Source organism: Battus philenor, unplaced genomic scaffold (genome assembly GCF_028537555.1).
Source record: "Battus philenor isolate CCGP_79_NKW_IND1 unplaced genomic scaffold, ilBatPhil1.0.hap1 SCAF_3, whole genome shotgun sequence".
Taxonomy (NCBI): Eukaryota; Metazoa; Arthropoda; class Insecta; order Lepidoptera; family Papilionidae; genus Battus; species Battus philenor.
Genome location: NW_027181693.1, coordinates 2,296,816 through 2,307,346, shown reverse-complemented (window position 1 = coordinate 2,307,346; position 10,531 = coordinate 2,296,816). Strand labels below are relative to the sequence as shown.

Genomic DNA, 10,531 nt, shown 5'->3' with positions numbered 1-10,531 from the left:
TGTTCGGAATCTTCTGAGCACAATTTATTCCAGTTCTATATATCTAGTTAACTTTTGCTTAAGCTGGTGAATGTACTCAAAGAACCCTCCGTACCCTGTGAAGACCTGGACTAAGACTGCGTCCACCTCGACACTTCGGAGCATGCGGTAGGCTGAGATGGCATCCGGGAAATATAATACATATACATGGAAACCTAAACCGAAACTAAAAAGAACATTAAATGGTCTCCTTTAAAATATTCTTTTTTTATTTTAAAATATTCTATAGTCTACTTAGGGACAGACTTATCCAAAGTTTAAAAGGGCAAAAAGTAATTCCCTAATGGGCAGATTTCTACTTTGTTTCCACCGTAGATTATAATATTTTTTTTACAAATTAAATAAGAACTTAATTGCCTGCTTCGTTTTAATTGTTGCAGGAATAATTGACGAATTGAATGGAATAAGACTCCATAAAGAACTTCTTTATTTATTGTAATTTAATTATCACTCTATTCGATTAGTATTTATCGTGTATCATATTAAATGTATTTAGATTTTTATGACAATGGTGTCGACAAAAAATAATTTAAAAGACGATCATTATCATCACTTCAGCCATAGCACGTTCACCGCTGGACACATGCCTCCCTCATATATATCAATAAGATCGGTTGGAAGCGAGCTTATTTTCAGAGTCAAAGAAAACGTGAAGGAAGGAAGAAGAGAGAAAGCGAGATTATGTGAAAGAAGTGAGAAGAAAATTCTGAAAAAAAAATTTTGTAAGCCTCTGTCGTAGATAGAGGAACGAAAGGCCTACAAAAAAGGGGACCTTAAAAAAGGTCATCTTTTAACCGCTCATCAGTCATATGTCTTTCGCGCTGTTTGGCTTGCTTACTGCCACTTACTTTCGTTTGTTTATAGATCTCTTCGTACCAAACTTGATTTCGTAGAGAAATTCTGAGTCCAGGGGTAGAGGAATGGGACTTGCTATTTTAGGTCTTATATTATACAATCTTATTTAAACTTTGAGGAATTATTTTGGATTTGATAATTATATAGAATTGCCACTGCTCACAACCAATTTTTCATAGGATGAGCAGCATCGACCTTTGCGTACCATAATACCACACAACGATCGCCATCCCCCGCCTGCCAAGCGTGGCGATTATCGTTTATCCCCCATAGATATCTCTAAGGGAAGCCTATGTTTGGAAGAAATCAGAAATAATTTCAATGCATAAATTGTCACTTGTACACCTACTAAAATGCAGCTTATATAATATTGTATGGAATAAGAAATTAAATATGATGTGATGTAAATATTGTGAAATAATGTAAACACATCTTTATATTTCTTAAGAATTATTCTCCTTTGCTATAAAAATTTGCTGTTGAAAGAACACTTTATTTACTTGTACAGTCGACTGTAGTGTAGTATAAATAAATTTGAAAAAGAAATTTAAAAGTCTACGACGAGTCTATATTGCTGTTTAAAAACTTACTGTAAGACAACTCTTATGTAATGTCAACTTCTAAATCGCTTTTGTCGGCAGAGAAGTATTATACTCGTAAAGTTTATTTTTACAAAATATATTCCTTTGTCCAAAGTGTCTTATTGCTTTTCTAAGACGCACAAGCACACTCAACATTATCATTTCAAAATAATTCAATGTTTCAGAATAACGAAAAACAAATACCTATTTGTGTATGTGATATACATTACTTTATTTATTTGTTATTATTGCAGGCGACCGTGTGGACTGTATAAACGGATTAAATATATGAAAATGATTGTGGTAATTTAATTATAATTTTATAAAGCTCGGTAACAGTAAAATATTACGTAACAATAGACTGACAGAACAAATGAACATGCGAAACTGCATCGTGACTCAAACTGTCAATATAAAAAGTATAAAAAATAAATTAAAATATAAAAAGGTCTAATTTTAATATTTTGTCTTTAAGAAACGTTTTAATAATACAATAACGTGGTATTGCTTATTATTTGAAATGAATTTAGAATAAATACTTTGGAAAACAAACGTTCCAGATTAGTTAATATTCTTCGTAACGAAGACAACAATTCAAGTAACTTCTGTCGGGGATTTCAAGTTATTTGAACAGAGTGGCTCGATACATCCGTTTCACAAGAAATGCTAAATCTTTGCGCTTATATTGTAAAATCTGTCTGAGAAACATCTGCTTGTATTTATTCTCAGCTTATTGTTGATAAAATTAAACGTAATTCAATTTATAATTAGTTTTTTCTAGGCAAGCATGTACCATCGGAGATCTCGTCATCGCTCAACATCAGGCGAAGCAAAAATCAATTACTCTGCCTATAAACAATAAAAAAAAGTTTTTTTTAGGTTAACAACATAAATAAATAGTAGAAGTCTTAGGCGAAAAATATAAAAATAAAAATTTGGAGTATATTGTGGAGCAAAAATTAATTACACACGAAATTCAGGTTGATAGCAATAATTTATTCCAAGAAGTGTGCTTTACACTAAATTTGTAATTGTTTGTGTTGACATTGAGACGAAAACAATATACTTTTATGGAAAATTAGTATATTTAATCTTTAAAAAATGTACGATATCTTTTACAAAAAAAAAAACAGAATACGTTATATTGTTTAACAGCAAAAGTGTCCTCAAAACCAACCAAAATAGACGTACTTCTCTGAAACTAATGTGTAGTCAATGACAGATAATCAAGTGTCAAGGTGTTATTCATGAAATCTCCGTAAATTAACATTTTAACGAAGCATTGTCATGATTAAAAGAGGCAGTCTTGAACTGTGTATGCGAATGTGCTATTTAACGCTTGAGGTATGCAAGATAGAAGAGCTCAATTTACGACGCACAAGAGATTTGAGAACATTGACTTGATATACAACCTCCTTCATCCTGATACACTGTAATAAAACAATTTTATAAATTCATCAGTGACACTTAGCAATGATACCGACCATTTATATTATAGACATAAGAAATACTTTAATTAAAAAAAAAAACTTCTAACAGCGCCGATAGATGGCGCTATTAATCTATAAAGTTGTACAAAAATATTTGACGATACAAAGACTAGAGCAGAGGTTCCCGAGAATGCCAACACGTCACATAAACGTAGTTTTACGATAAGCGCTCTCTACGTTCTGCCTTTTTAAACCCGCGAAACCTGTAAATAGCCTTCAGGTTACAATGTAGATCACGTCGGAAAATAAATGAACCGGGCAATAATTATTAAAATTATTAATTAGAGAGAAGGTGCTAGATAAAAGCACTGAATAACGTAAATACGAGGCGAGGGCTGCAAATTAGCCACTCTCTTCAATATTTATATATAAGATCAAGGCTAGTGTCGCTGATATAGACTTAAAATTATATACGACATGACACGTCCATCTGTATGTTGATCATATGAACTTTTCAAAGTCGTCGAAAGGCGCTGAATGCATGAAGATTCCAGCCGAACCTTTCGGAAGTCTCTAGGGGAGACCTATATCCAGCTGCGGATGTCTTATACCCTAAACGGTGAAAATAAAATACAATACAAATATAATTTAAACTATTTTTAATAGTAAGAAAAGGACCAATATTTAGCCACTTCCGCACATGCAGTGGTAGTCGTGTCGTGTTTGCCGCATACGCATTTATCAGCGGGCTGCCGGGCGGTGCACTTTATTGCACGACTACCACTGCATGTGCGGAAGTGGCTAAATATTGATCCTTTTCTTACTTAGGATGGACTTCCATGAGGTAACGCCTGATTCCATTAAATATTTTTAATAGTTATTGAAATTCATTATTAGAAAGATTCATATACAAGACGAGTAGTATATATAAAAATAGATATTATTAAGGCACATGTCAAGTAATACATATCAATTTCCAATAACTTATCGGTAATAACTAATTCATATTCAGTTATAACCGATGATGTATTGACGGGCCGCGCAAATTGCGTTCACTCGACCGCAACGTCGAGCGTGCCTAATCATGAGACATTCCAATTTGTCTATTCAGCCGTGAATATTTAGTTACCTATACCGTAATAGGTTATGTTAACGCATAAAATATTAAGAATTTATTTTAATAGTACATATCTTGTAGAGCTTTTTTATGAATCAATATCTACTAAAATTATAAATAATGCTAATCTACAATGTCAAGGTAAACATTTTAATGAAATAGATATACTTATGGCGTTTCTCGAGTTGCGACCACGTGCTGGTTGACGCGGTGTTAATAGGCCTCTAGGTGGAAGATGACATAGTTAATCCTTATCAGTCGCAAATCACTTGTGACGTGACAACGGTAGTTCTCTACAGCGGTCGTATGGCACGTGTGAGGTGACAAGTTGGATCATGATGAAACTAGCCGTCTATTGAATGCGCATACAACTGTCTTTTCAGTTTATCATTACCAACAAAGCATTTACCTTATGCAGCATATCAGTAATTTTTTTAGCGTCTGAATTATTTTTTTAATAAAAAATAAAATTTATTAATTTTAATAGTGTCTTCAACATCAGATAATGAGTGTTTGAATTTTTTTTTGTTAAAAATATGTTTATTAATTTTAATAGTATCTTTAACTTCAGATAATATGAGGAGATTGGATGGGAAACTACATATCTTGCAACCTGATGGTAGAGGAAAACATAACGACTAATTAGTATGGTCTAATCGTAAGTAGCCTGGAGAAAGGAAAACAACGCTATACTATTGTGAAACGTGAAAAAGAAAACCATTCCCTCATGTTGGAGATTGTTTCAAAAATACTACATATTAAATACATATAAATAAATGTATTAATTTTTCAGAAAATAAATATTTTTTTAACAAAATTATTAAATTGAAATGAATAATAAAAAAACATCTATTTTCATATTTATTAAAAATAACTACAACCTAGTGAGAATTAAGCATACGAAACGTGGCGTCCGATAAAAGATAAGTTCACGGAAGGTCGCTGAAAGTGGACAACGAATCGGTCATCGTAGCGATTCAAGGGAGGCCTTGTAGTGAGCGTCCGTCGGATGGAGAAGAGAGAACAACCAGAATAGTATTTCCGACAAAATTACGAAAAAAATGTATTAAATACAACATTAAGAAACTTTTAAAGAGTGTAGAACTTTCTTGACCTTGAGTTGATGTAGCTATTGATTTCAATATTAGAAGTACAGTGATCATAGAAGCATTTAAAGAAGTTTTTCGCAATTAGGGAATTCAATAGCGAGAAATTTATACAATTTTATAATAGTAGAAGCATAAAAATATGCAATAAATAATATATAATATATCATCATAATTTTAGTTATACGTTGCATATATTTCTGGACTTAAGCTTCCATCATAGATTTCCCATAGGACTGACTGTAAGCAGCTTTTTTATAATGGCCCCCGCTATTGGGAGCCTTTCGTACCCCCTATCTGGTGTGGAATAGGGACTTTTTTTAACATAAATATATTTAATTTTTCACAACCTTTTTTTTCTCTCTCTTCATTTATGCATCTTATAATCTTCCATTCGGTATTCATTCCACATTTCTTCTTTCGTTCTCTTTCGCTCTGTTTCGCCTTTCATTCATTCTCTCTTTTACAATTTCTTTATATTGTATTATTACTTTATATAACATTATTATTTTTCACTATTTTACATTATTGATCTTATTTATTTACAATTGTATGAGCTTTTATTTTTATCTATTACCTTGCTAATTATTACTCCGCAGGAAGTCTTTCTTTGTTGTCTCTTCTCTAATCAGGTAGTCTATTGATTCCTCCCTAATTTTTACACCAGACCGGCACTCGAAGACGAGTTGTAAGCAGCTTGCATCCGTCTTCCGACAACCTTAAGATACTGACGCATACAATAGTCTCTACCCACACCTCCTCTTATTAATGTAAGAGTCGGTTAAAAAAAATCAGAGACGATTGGCACCAGTATTTCCCAAACACATCTGATATAAAAGAAAATATTCTCGCTAATCTGTATACCAAGCATGGCGAGTATCAGCAAATTTATGAATGAGATGTAAAATAAATGTATAATATATAAAATCCTTTTCTCAAAACTAAAAGTAAAGTCATAAATCTATTAATCGATTCGCAGCGATTTTTATTATCTCGAACATATGTGACAATCGTTAAATCGACGTAAACTGTGCCATATATTCTGTGGAGCTATGATACGTAACTATCAAAGTTTTTATTACGAACCTCATAATATATCTATTAAGGCACAATATGTGGTAACTTATTGTAAAAATAGTCTTCAGCTGTTGAGGAAGATCTACTTTGTATGCCAAAGGACATCTTGACTAGTGACATTATTGAATAAACAGGACCTACATGTAAGCCTATACTATGACCATTATCGTGACTTTGGCTGCAGGATGCCCGTCGATAGACATATGCCTCTCCATAAATGTCCTGTTAAACTACTTAGAAATGGTGTGCATCCAGCGAAGTGTAAGGTTACTATGGCCTTCTGTTCTGCCTCCTACATAGCCTGATAAGTTATTTTTATTTTATTTATTTTATAGATTACACTTAAAGTTTATATACACGAAGATTTTTATACAGAGTGATTGGTTATAGATTTAAAAACCATAAAGAGGTGAAATTATAGCTCATTTGCTGTCGTTTAATTGTGTTGTCAAAAGTTATTGGCCTGACGCATTCTAATAAAGTTTCAGAGTGATCATTCTATACTGACTGAATAATACAAAAATATACATTAAAACTAATTATAATATAAATAAATTAAATATGTAAATACCAATATTGAAAATAAGGGAAATAAAAGAACTGTTATATATAGGTATAAGATGTAAATATTTAATGGAATCAGGCGTTATTTTGCGGAAGTCCATTCTAAGTAAGAAAAGGACTAATATTTAGCCACTACTGCACATGCAGTGGTAGTCGTGCAACAAAGTGCACCGCCCGCCAGCCCGCTGATAAATACTGCATGCGGCGAACAATGCGAATTACACAACTACCACCGTTAACTCATTCAACACTTGTTTCACCTTTCTACGGAGCATCTTCAGGAGTTATGTTACACCGATTAGTGCTAAACACAGAGTCTAGTCAGAGTTTTTTGCACGACTACTACTGCATGTGCAGAAGTGGCTAAATATTGCTCCTTTTCTTACATAAGATGTAAAATTTACTAAAAAAGCTGAGAATTATTTTTGTGTAAACTTTTGTGCGAACTTAACTGCAATAATTGAGGATGAATAAAAGGATATTAGAACGGAAGAGAAAATTGACTGAATTATGGAATGAAGAACAGAATGACAGAGATTGTGAAGAATGAAAGAAGAGTATGTAAATAATAATAAGGAAATGAAAAATTTAATAACGAAAGTAAATCCCTATTCCCAACAAAATAGAGGGTAGAACGAGAAAAAAGAAATAGAAATAAGTACAAAAGCTTTAAACAGCTTAAATGTGCTATTAATTTTTCCCCATGAAACTTTTACACTATAACCAATATATAAATAGTAGCGACTGCATTAATTTACACAAAAACAAACACAAATAGCACAAACCATAAAGATTGAGTGAAGCGTGACAAAAAAATATCCTAGTGATTTCTTCTAGTGGTGTACTATTGATTAGAACTGGATTCAATCTGGTAGAAAATTAAGAACATTGTAATGAAAACAATATACAGAATCAGCTAATGTATTAGTGTTATTAATACATTTGTTAAATCATTTGCACATACGTGCTGTTGGAATGTGGTAACCAAATACGAATCTTCTACTTCGTTTCAGCCCATATACGCCTACTGTAAAGCCAGAGCATACCCCTAATGTTATCTTGGCAGGTGGGTTGGCGAACCCAGTATGGTATTATAATACGCAAAGGACGCTGCTACTCTATGCCTCATTTTTCTACTGCTGCTCAGAATCTTCTACAACGTGAGTAAAAATAAGTGATTAAGGCACACATATATCTAACTGGCATTATAATAATAAGCTTATGCAATAATAGTCTGTCGTAATTAGCCGTCTATCTTAAATGTAACGAATTTTAAAAAGAAAAAAAAATGCTAAATTATTAATCTATCGTGAAAATTATATCTTGAGTCTAAATAAAAACAACTTGAGTCTTTATGTCGCTTGATATGCCTCCTACTTAAAAAGAACAGGCGAAAGAAACTCAGCGAGATAATGTTTTTAATTACTTTTTTAATAAACATAGTCTCAAGTTATCCTATCTTCTATGAAGTCATTTGAAGTGTATATGTACTCTTAGTATACAATCTAAGTTGTCTGACAATTTTTATAAACAGTAGCTTTATTTAATACCGTGCCTGCAATGTTGTTCGCGCAGAATATAACAAAATAAATATTAAGTTTATTTAGTTAAGTACAATAGAATTAGCCTAAGTTACTCCTTATTACATCAATTACCTGTCAATGTATATGCAGTTATTAGCCGGAATAAACAGACAGACAGAAATGAATTTAAAAATTGTAATTTTGGTATATTACTATATATATACAGAGTAAAGAATCCAATTTTATTCATTTGTATAGCTTAGGGATCCTATTGTAAACGCCTATAGAAAGATTTGTTAACTTAATGAGATTAAGTGAAAGTCTAAGTCGAGGTCCCCCCATGGGATCCTTTTAGCCTTCAGTTCATGAAGGGTCTACCAAATCAATCAATCCAATGCATTAGTAGTATGTAGCACTCCGAGCTGAATCTCCCAGGGGAGACCGCTGTCCTCAGGCGCCCCCTGCCACTTAAAACTTGCAAAATCTGCAAATGTTACTTAACAATAAAAATTCGAACCCTAAAAATAATCAATGCGGTCCAGTCTTAGGTGCAAAATATTCGTTTTTTTTTCAGTATTTATATTGTATACGATATACATATACCATAATATAATACATATCTCACAATGTGTAATATTTTTTCTTATTTAGTGTCTCTAAAATCTCCAGTTATACGTGTGCCAGGTAGTCAGACCAAACTTTATTATCTTTGTCGAAATAAGAAATCTGAAACGGCATCAACTCAATGGCATTATATTACGTAGCATTTCTAATTGCAGGTGAATGTACTCGGGGTATAGACGAATTGGTAACTAATTTTGAATGGGTCTGTCACTAGCTCCGATAGCCGTGATCGTCTAGTGGTTAGGACCCTACGTTGTGGCCGTAGTAACCCAGGTTCGAATCCTGGTCACGGCAGCGAATAGCTGTCTCGGCGGAGCGATATTTTTTACGTTTCATTTTTTATTTATCACCGTTTTGTAAGTTTTGCAGATGATTAAGACATTCATATGAATTATCAAAGGTCTTATATGAGTGTTTATAATTTTGAAAACTATATATATACCTTTTAAAAAAATTGGCGTTGATTTTATTAAATAATGAATTGGATATAAGTGTATTATTTAAAATCTATGTTCAGACTTAGCCGCTATATTTTTAATATTTCTCTCTAATTAGTAGCAATAATTTTTAAACATATAAACTTCAAAAGTTCTCCCCGGCGGGGAATCGAACCCCGGTCTCCCGCGTGACAGGCGGGGATACTTACCACTATACTACCGAGGATATATTTCATGTTTCAAATTTTAATAACAATCATATAATAACTACATTATTATATATTTTATGAACATTATCTTGTTTTAGCAATGAGTAATCAATTCGAACTTTAATAGTAAATAATAATTTATTACATAAAATTTATTTATTGCAAAAAAGGCACTGACAAAAGTTTCATCCGTACGTTGTTGACACACCCAAAAGTCGAACTAAACGGTTTAACAGCTCGTTTTTGGTGTGAGATGTGTGTGTAGAAATTGGAAAAACCTGTCTGGGTCTATTTTTCCTGATGAGTTGAACTCTGAGGCCTTTAAGAGTAGAGTGAACAGGTTTCTTTTGGATGGGCGTGTACCACCTTCGTCTTCATCTACACTTTCCATCAGGTAAGATGGAAGACAAACGTCTATTCCTTTATATAATGTTAAAAAATTTTCTTTAAATAAATCATTGAAAAAAACTTCTTTTTCGTAATTTTAGAACTACCTACGTTAATCACCATAAATATTACTAGGGCATGTTTTAATAATAGAATTGTAAAATAATCTCATACACCTACGATGATGTATCTATAGTCTAGACCTTTGATTATAATAAGCTCAAACTTCGTTGACCTCTTAATTGATGATAAGAATAGATAGAGGAACTGTTGACGCTTACGTCATGACGCCATTTTCTTGTTATTACAAAATACGACCGCATATAATATATACAGGCTGATTAGTTGCATAAATAAAAACTTTAAAAGATTTAATGTATAGCCCATTTGCTGATAATTAATTTATGGTACATTCTATATAAATATCAATGATTCCAGAAATAATAGATAAGGTTATGATGATTTGGTACGAAAAAGTGTTTTTAAAATTCAGATTATAATTAGTTATAGTTTAATATCCATCTCTGCTCTTTTTACAGGATGATCAGAAGTATTTATATAAGCTGTAAAGCTTTTTACTGT

The 10,531-nt window shown here is 32.4% G+C and overlaps 2 non-coding genes across 2 annotated transcripts; one reads left to right on the top strand and one right to left on the bottom strand.

The window, feature by feature from the left end:
- The first annotated feature begins 9,138 nt into the window (after positions 1 to 9,138).
- TRNAH-GUG (transfer RNA histidin (anticodon GUG)) lies at positions 9,139 to 9,210 on the top strand. The gene has a single exon. It is a non-coding gene; the product is annotated as a tRNA-His (tRNA).
- Positions 9,211 to 9,507: 297 nt separating this feature from the next.
- Positions 9,508 to 9,579, bottom strand: TRNAD-GUC (transfer RNA aspartic acid (anticodon GUC)). Its single transcript has one exon. It is a non-coding gene; the product is annotated as a tRNA-Asp (tRNA).
- Between the last annotated feature and the right edge of the window lie 952 nt (positions 9,580 to 10,531).